This window comes from Crocuta crocuta, unplaced genomic scaffold (genome assembly GCF_008692635.1).
Source record: "Crocuta crocuta isolate KB4526 unplaced genomic scaffold, BGI_CrCroc_1.0 scaffold7, whole genome shotgun sequence".
Taxonomy (NCBI): domain Eukaryota; kingdom Metazoa; phylum Chordata; class Mammalia; order Carnivora; family Hyaenidae; genus Crocuta; species Crocuta crocuta.
The window spans coordinates 6,643,895-6,654,860 of record NW_027531904.1 but is presented as its reverse complement, the minus strand read 5'-3'; positions in this window follow the sequence as shown (position 1 = coordinate 6,654,860).

Genomic DNA, 10,966 nt, shown 5'->3' with positions numbered 1-10,966 from the left:
GAGAAGGGAAGAGGGGGAGGGAGAGAAAGAGGGGGAGATGGAAGGAGGGGAAGAAGGGGAGGGAGAGAGGGGGAGGGATGAGGAAGTGGGGGGAAAGGGGCGGGAGAGAGGCTGAGGAGACCAGGAAACAAAAGCAGAGGAGGGGGAGGGAAGGAGCAGCCCTATTTCCTAGGGCTCAGCACCAGGCAGGCCACCCCCTGGGGAGGGCCCCAAGCCAATCCCTAAGGCCCAGCAGGAGGCCTTCCACACCCAGACGGGGACCCCACAGGGTGCTGTCACTTCACCTGGCTGTGTGACCCCAGACAAGTCACCTGACCACACAAGGTCTCAGTTTCCTCAGCTGTAAAAAGGGCACAAGTGGCTTTCCGGAACCTTGAGGGTAGGTTAATCCTCGGCCTACCTGCCCGTCACTGAGGGTCCCCTCTGCAAGGTGTGGCAGTATCTCTTCTCACCCCACACTGCTTTAAAAAGCTCCTTCCTTGTCAGGGAGATACACACACCCCACCCCACCCCACCCCTGCTGTACACATTCCTCTCTGAGAGCAGGAGAGGGCTGGGGGGCTTGGGGTGGTGAGTGTCCCAGAAACACAGATGATGGGGCAGAGTTCCGGTGGAAGGTGCTAGAGGCCTGGTCTGGCTTGGGGCCGCTGGGATAGGAGCCACTGTGAAGGGAGCGACCACCTGCTTATTCGTGGACTGAATTCTACCAGCAGGAAGTCACCTCAAAAACCCACTGCCGACACAGGAATGCCTTGGGACTTCTCCCAGCCCGGCCTTGGGATGTCCCCACGCACCCCATGACCGGTTCACTTCGATGACCACCCTTGAGGGGCCAGCAGGTGTCAGGACCTGGGCCCTGGCGTGGGCTCCACGGGGCTCCGGGCTTCTGCTGGGAGGGCGAGTTTACCCTCTGACCCCTTCATGTTGGCCTCAAATCACCAGGTGGCCCAGAGGCAAGGTCTCCAGTCCAGCAGTGGAACCAGTGACTCAGTCACAGCTACTGGGTCCCCACTAGGTGCTGGCACCGGTCTCGGTTATAGGGATCCTGTCGAGCGCAAAACGAAGTTCCCTCCCTGGGAACCGGTGAGATCTCCGGGTTGTGGGGTGCAGCCCTGGGGGCGGGGCTGCGGGCTGGGCCCCTGGGGAGACAGGTTGGGGTCCAGTCGAGAACAGAGGATGGTCTCATTCCTCCGTCTGGCATTCCCACCCACGGAGTCTGGCTCTGGCTTCTCTTTCTGCCCCCGTCACCGGCTGTACCGCTGGGGTGCGTACAGCTGTCTGTGCGTCCGGGCCTCTGCCCCGGGTCTGGAGAAGCTGAGCCTGGAGTGTGGGTGACAGGTAGCTTCTCCAGGGAGGAGAAAAGGCAATCCCGGGTGTAAGCGCTCATGGACTTCAACCTGTAGCAAAACCACCCTGCGTGTCCTCAGCCGACTTCCTCGCTGTAGACGGAAAGGTAAATCCGCTCGCGTCCCCAGAAAGGAAGAGGAAGCCGAAGCCAGAGCAGGAGTCTTGTGCAAACCTCGGGGTTCCTTGCCACAGTCTCACTTCTGCTAGCCCGGGCCTCCCTGGACTCAGTGAGGCCAGGGGCGAGGGAGCAGGCGGGGGCGGGGCGCGGCGGCCAAGGGGGAAGTGTGTGAGTCTCCCTCTGCCTCAACTTCCCTTTTCTATGCGGACAGATTTGCTGAGCCCGCCTCCAGGAGCCAGAGTGGCTGGGCCACCAACACAGTGCCACCGACCACAAACCACACGTACACCGTATCCAACCACTTCTTGTTACGGATGAGGAAAGTGAGGCCCAGGGAAGGGGCTGGTCCAAGGTCACACAGTGAGAGGGAGAGGCAGGGACAGGTTGTGGGCCCTGAAGCCCACCCTCAGCCCTAAGGCCTGTACAGTAAAGTCCTCACGCCTTAGCTGCTTGCTCGGTGCTGTCCCCACCCAGGCTCCACCTGACCCCCCCCATTAAGTCTTCCTGTACCTCTGCAGTGTGTGTACACACACACACACACACACACACACACACACACACGACCGTTTCCTACCTCAGGGCCTTTGCACAGGCTGACTCCTCTGCCAGGCCTGCCCTTCCCCTGCACGGAGTGAAAACCCCCTCATCCTTTAAGAGTCATTGCAGGCACTGCCTCTAGGGAAGCATTCCTCAGCCTGTGGGGCAGGACGAGGGCCTCTTCCACAGCCTGAGACCCTCAGATTAATTTTACCACAGTCTTGGCCGGGCCGTGGTGCCCCACTGTTTGGTCACACACTAATCTAGATGCTGCTGTGAACTATTCTGTGGGTGTGATTAACATCTTACAACCAGCTGACTTTAAGACACGCAGCCTGCCCTCCTTAATGTGGGCAGGTCTCATCCAATCAGCTGAAGCCTTAAGAGAACATCGAGAACATGGGAGGTTTCCCAGAGAAGAAGGGATTCTGCCTCAAGACGGAATCATGGAAATCCTGCCCAAGTTTCCAGCTTGCCAGTCTGCCCTGCAGACTTCGGACTTGCCAGCCCCCACAATTGGGTGAGCCAACTCCTTAAAATAAATCTTCTCTGTGTGTGTGTGTGTGCGTGTGTGTATATATATGTATATATATATACATCCTACTGGTTTCTGTTTCTCTGGAAAAGTCTATACAATCACGCTGATTCATAACTGTATGCTTCTGACCGTCTCTCCCACCAGACAGCCCACCCAGAGGATGGTGACCGTAGGGGAACACGGTGGACCCAGCTAGGAGAGGGGGTCTGGACAGAAAGACACCAGGGTAGGCCCACAGGGAGGAAAGAGCCCACACTCACCGAGAAATCTATAGAATGAATGAGTGAAGGGGCGCCTGGGTGGCTTAGTCGGTTAAGCATCCGACTTTCACTTAGGTCATGATCTCACGGTTCGTGGGTTCGAGCCCCGCGTCGGACTCTGTGCTGACTGCCAGCTCGGAGCCTGGAGCCTGTTTCGGAGTCTGTCACTCCCTCTCTCTCTGACCCTCCCCTGCTCACACTGTCTCTCTCTCTCCTAGAAATAAATAAAAAAAAAAATTAAAAAAAAAAAAGAATGAATGAGTGAATGAATGAATGAGTGAATGAATGAGTGAATGAATGAATGAATGAATGAAGGGGACCTGGGGGAAATCCTTGCCAGAGTTCCACAACTACTTTGCTCTTCTCCGGTCCCCTTTACCTGCCTCAACCCCGGGACAGCCCTGCCTCTTCCATGGGGGAGGCCTTGCTCGGACAGTCCCCAGGGGTTCAGGCCCAGGAGCTCTGAGTCATTCTCCCCTGTGACACCCTCTCAGGAAGGACAATTCCTCCCACAGACCTGTGACAGCAAGGTGTGTTCGGAAAGCCCTTCCCGCCTTAGCCTCCCAGGCCCGGGGGCCTCCAGACGCACCCACCTTGGGAGCCACACCTCTGCTTTACAAGCTGAGGTCTGAGGTGGGCCTGGCTGCGAGTGGCCACTGTGAGTGAGGCTCCCTCCTCCAGGGAGGCCACGGTGATGCCTAAATCCAAGGAAACGAGGGATGGAGTCCCTATGGCAAGAGGCACAACCTTGGGCCCACTGTGTCTGTGTGGCCTCTCTGCCTCAGCTCTCCCAGGGTCCAAGGCATCGTCTGATTAACAGGACCAGTGCCGCGGCCTGGAGAGTCTGGGTAGGGGGCCTGGACATCTATTTCTTTCTAAGTTTATTTATTTATTTATATTTATTTATTACTTTTAAATATATATATATACATCTTTTTTTTTAGACACACACACACACACACACACACACACACACACAGTATGAGCTGGGGAGGGGCAGAGAGAGAAGGAGACACAGAATCCCAAGCACGCACCAGGCTTCGAGCTGTCAGCACAGAGCCCGACGCGGGGCTTGAACCCACGAACCCTGAGATCATGCCCTGAGCCGAAGCTGGATGCTTCACCGACTGAGCCACGCAGGTGCCCCTATTTATTTATTTTTAACAATTGCTACACCCAACATGGGCCTCGAACTCACGACGCAGGATGTCGCAGACTCTTCTGACTGAGCCAGCCAGGCGCCCCACCCTACCCCACTTAAATGTGGAGTTTAAGAAACAAAACAAAGGGAGCAAAAGAAAAAAGAGAGAGAGAGAGAGAGAGAAACCAAGAAGCAGACTTAACTCTAGAGAGCTCGCTGCTGGTCACAGGAGGGGGAGGATGGGGGACACAGGGGATGGGGACTAAGGAGGACATTTGTTGTGATGAGCACGGGGTGATGTGCGGAAGTGTTGAATGCCTGTGTCACCCACCTGAAGCTAATCTAACACTGTATGTTAACTACACTGGAATTAAAAAACAACAAAAAAACAAGAGTCCTCTACCTTCCCGAAGCTGTGACAAAGCACCCCACGTGGGCTCCTTCCTCTCCCAGCCCAGGGCCACCCCACACAGTTCACGCCGGAGCTGGACCCACGCCCTGGCCTGCTCCTCCCCGCGCCCCAAGTGGACTTAGGCCAAGCGGGCTCCTCTTCTGGAAACAGGGCTACGCCCCAAGCCCACAGGAGCAGACACACAAGGGCCCCACAGACACGCCATTAGGTGGAGTCAGGTCAGGACACGAGGGGGCGGAGATCCAGAGTAGGCCTGAGGTACGGTGAGCGGGGGCTGGGGCGGAGGAGGAGGCCACACACCTTCCAGAAGAGCGAAGCCCTGGCCAGCGATGGACTGAGGCACCTTCCAGGGGGCCCAGGGAGCCCTGGTCGCTGGACGGGGCCAGCCCCTGATTCTAGCTCGGGGATCCGGGGATCCAGGACAGTCAACCCCCTTTGTCCTGAGGTGAGGTGGGTGGGGCTCTGATCTTCGGAGAAATGAGGGCATCTGATGCACAATCATGGGGGCCAATGCCAAGCCGCCCACAGAGCTGCCCACGGGACACAGGGAGGCTTCCTCTTGATGCTAGTGTGGGAATGATACTGTGTCTTTGATCTGAAGTCACCAGGCCCCCAAAAGCCGTGGGCCTGGGGCCCTTCTGCCTGACCCCCCCCAGCTCCCCAACCAGATGCATCGTTTCTTTACCACAAAGGAAGCCGGGTTCTCCCACAGCAGGACAGTGGCGCGGCGGATGGCCCTTGGCCTCGGCCACCTGGGCTGTGGACCCTCAGTGCTGGTTTTAGAATCTTCACCGGCAGGGCTGGAAGGAACTTTGTGGACCCTCCCGTCTAATGCCATCGTTTAGGGATGTGGGAACTGGGGGCCCAAGCCCCCACCCCACAATGGACACTGGTTCCTGATACCCATCTGTCCCACTGTGTCTAACATGGCGGCCACTCCGAGCTCAGCCTCCCCCAGTGGGGCGTTAGCCTTCCATTGTCTGGGGGGCGGCGAGGGTGGCCACGGAGGGATTGGGCAGCCAGGGATTTCCACCATTCCCCCATCCTGCAGGAACTTTCCTGAGCTCTGAAGAGTTCCGCCTCACAGCTGCCTCGGGCCTCCAAACGCTAAAACAATCCTGGTTCTCACCTTGCCGAGAACCCCAGGCATTTCCACGGCTCCCACAATCCAGAGCAAACACCTCACCCAGGACTTAGGAGAACTTGCACAATTGGTCTCGGCCCCTGTGGCAACTTTACGGCGTGCTGCCTGTCCCCTTACTTATCACCGTGCAGACACGTGGCCTTTTTTGCATCTTCTTTAATGGACTTGCCCAAATATGCCTTTGTTTGGGGAACACATGCTGTTCCCCGTGCCTGGAACGTTCTTCCCAACCTTTCACCTTTCAGCTTGGCAGACCTTCCTCAGGAAGCCTTCCCCATGGAGACTCCCTCCATGTCCCCAATCAGGTCTACACCCCCAACCCCCAAGTTCTAAGAAGTTCTATGTTGAATACTTTCCCTTTCCCTTCCTGGACCTCATTACAACTTTTAATGATGTATTTATTTATATTGCTGTTGGCTGGGGCGCCTGGGTGGCTCAGTTGGTTAAGCATCCAACTTCAGCTCAGGTCATGATCTCACGGTTCGTGGGTTCGAGCCCTGCGTTGGGCTCTGTGCTGACAGCTCAGAGCCTGGAGCCTGTTTCAGATTCTGTGTCTCCTTCTGTCTCTGCCCCTCCCCTACTCATGCTGTCTTTCTCTCTCAGAAATAAATAAAACATTAAAAAATGTAAAAAAATAAAATCTGTTCTAGATAGCTGTTGGCTTACTATCTGGCACTCAGAACACAGACTACAGGGGCGGGGCAGGGAGCTGGTCTCTGCCCCCCCTCCGCCCCACTACATTCCAAGCAGAGTGTACATACAGAACGAAGGTTGTCCTTTTGAGAATACCCGTAGTCAAATGCAAAGAAAACAGAGCTCCCTTGCTGAGACCCACGTGGAACCTCCCTCCTCTCCTGAGCCTTGACTTCCTTCCTTGAGCTTCAGGACCAGTGTCTGCTCCCAGGGGAAGGGACAGCTGGCCTCGTGTTTTCAGAAGACTCCATGTCTTTCCTCCGATCTCCGAAGCAAAAAGCACATGTTTCCCTCCAAACAACTACACTACGCAGGACCCAAAGATCACCAGCTTCACACAGGGAAACACAGGGAACAGGGAGACAAACAAACCTTGGGCTTACAAGGTCCTAGGACAAAGATAAGAGTCACAGGTGAAGGAATGACAGGGGCATTTACTGGGCCTGAACTTCGTCACACACAATTTCCAGGCTTCCAGGCGGCCCTCTGGGGTGGGGAGAACTGCTTCTTTTTTTTTTTTTTTAATGTTTTATTTATTTCTAGTAGAGAGAGAGAGAGAGCATGAGCAGGGGAGGGTCAGAGAGAGAGGGAGTCACAGACTGAAACAGGCTCCAGGCTCCGAGCTGTCAGCACAGAGCCCGACGCGGGGCTCGAACCCACGAACCGCGAGATCATGACCTAAGCGAAAGTCGGACGCTTAACCGACTAAGCCACCCAGGCGCCCCGGTGAGGACTGCTTCTGTTTTACAGCTGTGGAAACCCGAGGCTGGGAGAGGGGCAGCCCCCTGCAGGGTCGGTGCCGCAGACTGCAGCTGGGTACCCCCCAGGCCCAGGCCAGCCCTGGGCAGGGATGAGCTTTCTGGGGCACGTCTTTCTCCCCCGCCGGCCTCAGTTTCCCCGTCGGGGCCTAATGCAGCCCTGGGAGCCCCTGGAGGCTTTCCTTCCTCCTCCCCAGGCCCCGCCCTCGCCGAGACCTCAGCCTTCTCCATCCTGTCTTCCTCTCCCTCCGTTCCTCCCCTCCTCCTGTTTCCGTGGCAACCTCATCCTCCGCTCTGCCACTTGGTCCTGCGCTCCCATCTCGTTCTTTCCTCTTTCATCTCTCCCCTGAGCGCGGGGTAAGGTCCAAATGCCCCTCTGTCCTTTGCTTCTGGTCTCTCACCCCCCTCTGCTGTGCTTTCATCTCCTTCAGTGCTCTCTCGTCATCCCGGGGCAGCGTTTATTTACCTCTTCCTTAAGAAACAGGAAAAAAGAAAAAGGAAGGAAGGAGGGAAAAGCAACCCCATTTCGCCAGCAGCCCTGGCTTCTCCGTTCAGTCCCTGCCACCTTCTCCTAGGTGCCCAGACGCAGGCGCAGGCGCAGGCAAAGCCCGGAATGGGCCCCCTTCCTGGCCTCACCCGTAGAAGGGAGGAGGCAAATGCACAACTCAGGGGGGACAGTTGTGAAGGGTGCAGGTGAGGGCTCACTGGGGGGCAGGCCCTGCAGGGGGCTGGGGGAGACGCCGGAGCCCCTCCCCCCTCAGGACCCCAGAGCCCCTCCCCCCTCAGGACGAAGCGAGGGCCCCACACCTGGGGCATGGGGTAAGCCAGGTCCCGAGTCCCTCCGCAGCGCAGCCCACGGAAAGCCCACCCACGCGCTGCCCCGAGTTCCCTGCACCAGGCCCCGGGCTGCGGCACACGGAGGACGCCCGACGTACCAGGCCCTCCGCACGATACGGGCCATCGCAGGGAGATGGGCGTTTTAATTTTCATTTTCCAGACGGGCAAACCGAGGCTGTTAGTTGGGAAGGCTGTTAGTTGTCCAAATCACACAGCCAGTGAGAGGTAAAGGCGGGCTTTGAACAGACCATAATCATGTTCTTCCCCTTCTACATCCCTTCTTCCTATGTTCCCAGGAGGCCACCCGCTGGCCCAGCCCCCCTGACCTTCTTTCTACATTTCTGTGTTTAATCTGCAGTGATCAGAAATGACAGGAGAAACAAAGAGATTTACCACAGAAATTACAAGCAAGCCGATTATCGCTGCTGCCCCAGCGTCTCGAAGCGACGGAGAGAGTAGACGGGCTGGTGGAAAATGGTGGCCTCCCCTGGGAGACAAAAGTCACATGGACAGAAGGGGGCCCTGGGTCTTTGGGAGCCCCGCGGGCCTGTGAGCACCCGTGGGAGCTGTGATCTGCTGCTGGAGTAGCTCCCGGCCTACCCTATCCGGGGCAGCTGCCAGGGCCTGGCCCCGGGACATCGCGGGGTCCCAGGGGCCACACAGGTGTCAATGACGCAACAGCTCAGCTTCTCCCCCAAGCGGCCGGCTTAGCACCTCGGGAACCCCAGGAGCAAGGCCTAAGGAGGAAGAGGCAGGAAGCAGCACACGGGGATGGGGGGCCAGGAAGGGCAGTTCCGGCCTCCAGGGAGGGACAGAGTGGTGAGGAACGTGGCTCTCAGGCTGGCAGGTCTGACCTGTACCCCTGTGTCTGTCACCTAGGGGCTGTGTGGCCTTGGGCGATTTCCCGGTGGAATGGAGTAGGCATACGAAAAGCATCTACCACATTCTGAAGCTCTTCCTTCAGGACAGGCTTGTCCCCGATGAGAAGCTAGATATAAAGGGCGGACTCCTAATAATGGAACCCGCGTCACCGAGCAGGAAACCCAGGCACAGAGAAGTCGAGCGACCTGCGCAGTCACCAGATACGCCCGAGAAAAAGCTGGAGTTTTGCGTTTCGCTCTTGGGTCTCACTCAAACGCTTGTGCTTTCAAGGTCAAGGAGATCGGGGAGACAGAGTCTGATAGCACGGCTGGGGCACAGGAAGGACTCAGTTTCTAGGAGCTCTCGTTCTTCTTCCTCCTACCGCCCTCCACTCTGTCGGGCCAGGCCAGCGCGGGCTGCTGGTGGGACCCAAAGATCCCCACTCTCAGGGACCTCCCAATTTGGTTAGAAAGACAAGACGACGAACCACGAAACAGCAGAGCCAAGTAGCAGACAGGAAATCAGCAGTAATGTGCGGGGTACCACAAACAGAACAGTTACTTTGCTTTTTTCCTCCATTTCAACTTAAGGGGTCAGGAACGTTCTTCCTTGTACAGCGGCCCTTCGGGAGGCGGCAGAAGCTCGGGGCATGGACCACAGAGCCGGCTGCATCCCCGACATGTCGGTTTGCACGTGCCTATCTCCTCATCTGCGATATAAACCTTCCAGGGCTGTCGCCAGGTTTCAGCGAGCCCACCAGCCCAGGGAGCATGATCCCTGGTGCTCAGCGCACAAAGGTTGGGGGGGGGGAGCTGGGGAGGCCCAGAGATGGGGAAGGCCGGCCGGGAACCCCCACCCCGAGAGAAGTAGGGGAGCCCAAGAGGGCCTGGCCAGCTGGAGGCCCAGGATGGAGGAGGGAAGAGGAGCAGCGGGCAGAGACGGTGCGGAGCGACGGGAATGGGGGAGGAGTGGGGCCTGGGCCCAGAGCCCTCCTTTCGTTCTCACACCAGCCCGTGTGAGTCACCCCAGGGCCGCCATCCCGGCAGAGCCCCTGGCACGGCTGCCTGCTGATGCCCAGGCTGTAATCAACATTTATTTTGCAGTCACCCACACAACCCAACTCGAGAACGGATTTATGCCAGGAGAGGAGGGAAAAAAAATGCCTCTCTCATTCACGTAATGCTTCCCTGTGTCTCCCGTGGGGGGGAGGGGGGAGGGACAGCTGGTGCAACATTTAGGCTGACAGTGTACGCACGCAGACATCAGACACACATGCCGTCCACACAGGCTATAATCAGCGGCACGCCGGAGCAATGTGCAGATCCATTCAATCCTTAGTCACCTTCACGCAGCACCTGCACGCAGCGCGTGGAGGGACGGGGCGCGCGAGGGGCGGGAGCCCATGTGCATATGCAGACTCGAGGACCCCGCAGACTGGCCCGGGAGGAACACACACAGTGGGGTGGAGGGAACCCACAGGGCAGCTGTGAGATAAGAGGTCGCGTGAGAGACAAGCAGGGAAGGCAGGTGGGGCGTGCCAGCTGGGTGCTGCTGGGTCTGCGCGGTACCAGGAGCTAACGGGGTGCGCCCCCGGGGGCCTCATCCACAGGCTGGAGGGGAGATAGGGGGAGTCCTGGAGGGCAGGGAGAGCCAGGACGGGGCCTTGTGGGCAGGTCCCCAGAGGGGGGCGGTTCCACAGACTCAGAGGAGAAGGCGCCCCAAGTGGCCAGCACAGGCCACGCGGGACCTGGTTTCCTCTTTAATCCAGATCGCTCAGCGCGTCAGAGACCTCATGGGCAGAGCAGTGAGCTCTGGGTAGTGGGGCCCCAGGTGCTACAATTCAAATGCACGTGGGGGCTGTGACCCAAGGGCCGAAGCGATTTTAGTGGAGGTGACAATTACAAAACAAGCAAATATCTGCCTTCGCCAGACATGTTTGTGGTCCGGGTGGAGGAAGACCCCTGTCCCTGCTGCTGGGGGCCAGCCTATGGGGGCTGGAGCCAGCCCGGCCACTGCCTCGCTGAGTGACCTTGGGTAACTCGCTTCATCTCTCAGAGCCTCAGTTTGCCCAACTGTAAAACGGGGATACCAGCTGCCTGTCCCACAGAAGAGTGGAGAAGAGTAAAAAATAACTGAGTGGGGCACCTGGGTGGCTCAGTCAGCTGAGCATCCAACTTCGGCTCAGGTCATGATCTCACGGTCCCTGAGTTCAAACCCCAATTCTGATCTTCTGTCCCCCTATTCTCTCTGCCTTTCTCTCTCAGAAATGAATAAACATTAAAAATATATATATATATATATATATATATATATATAACCG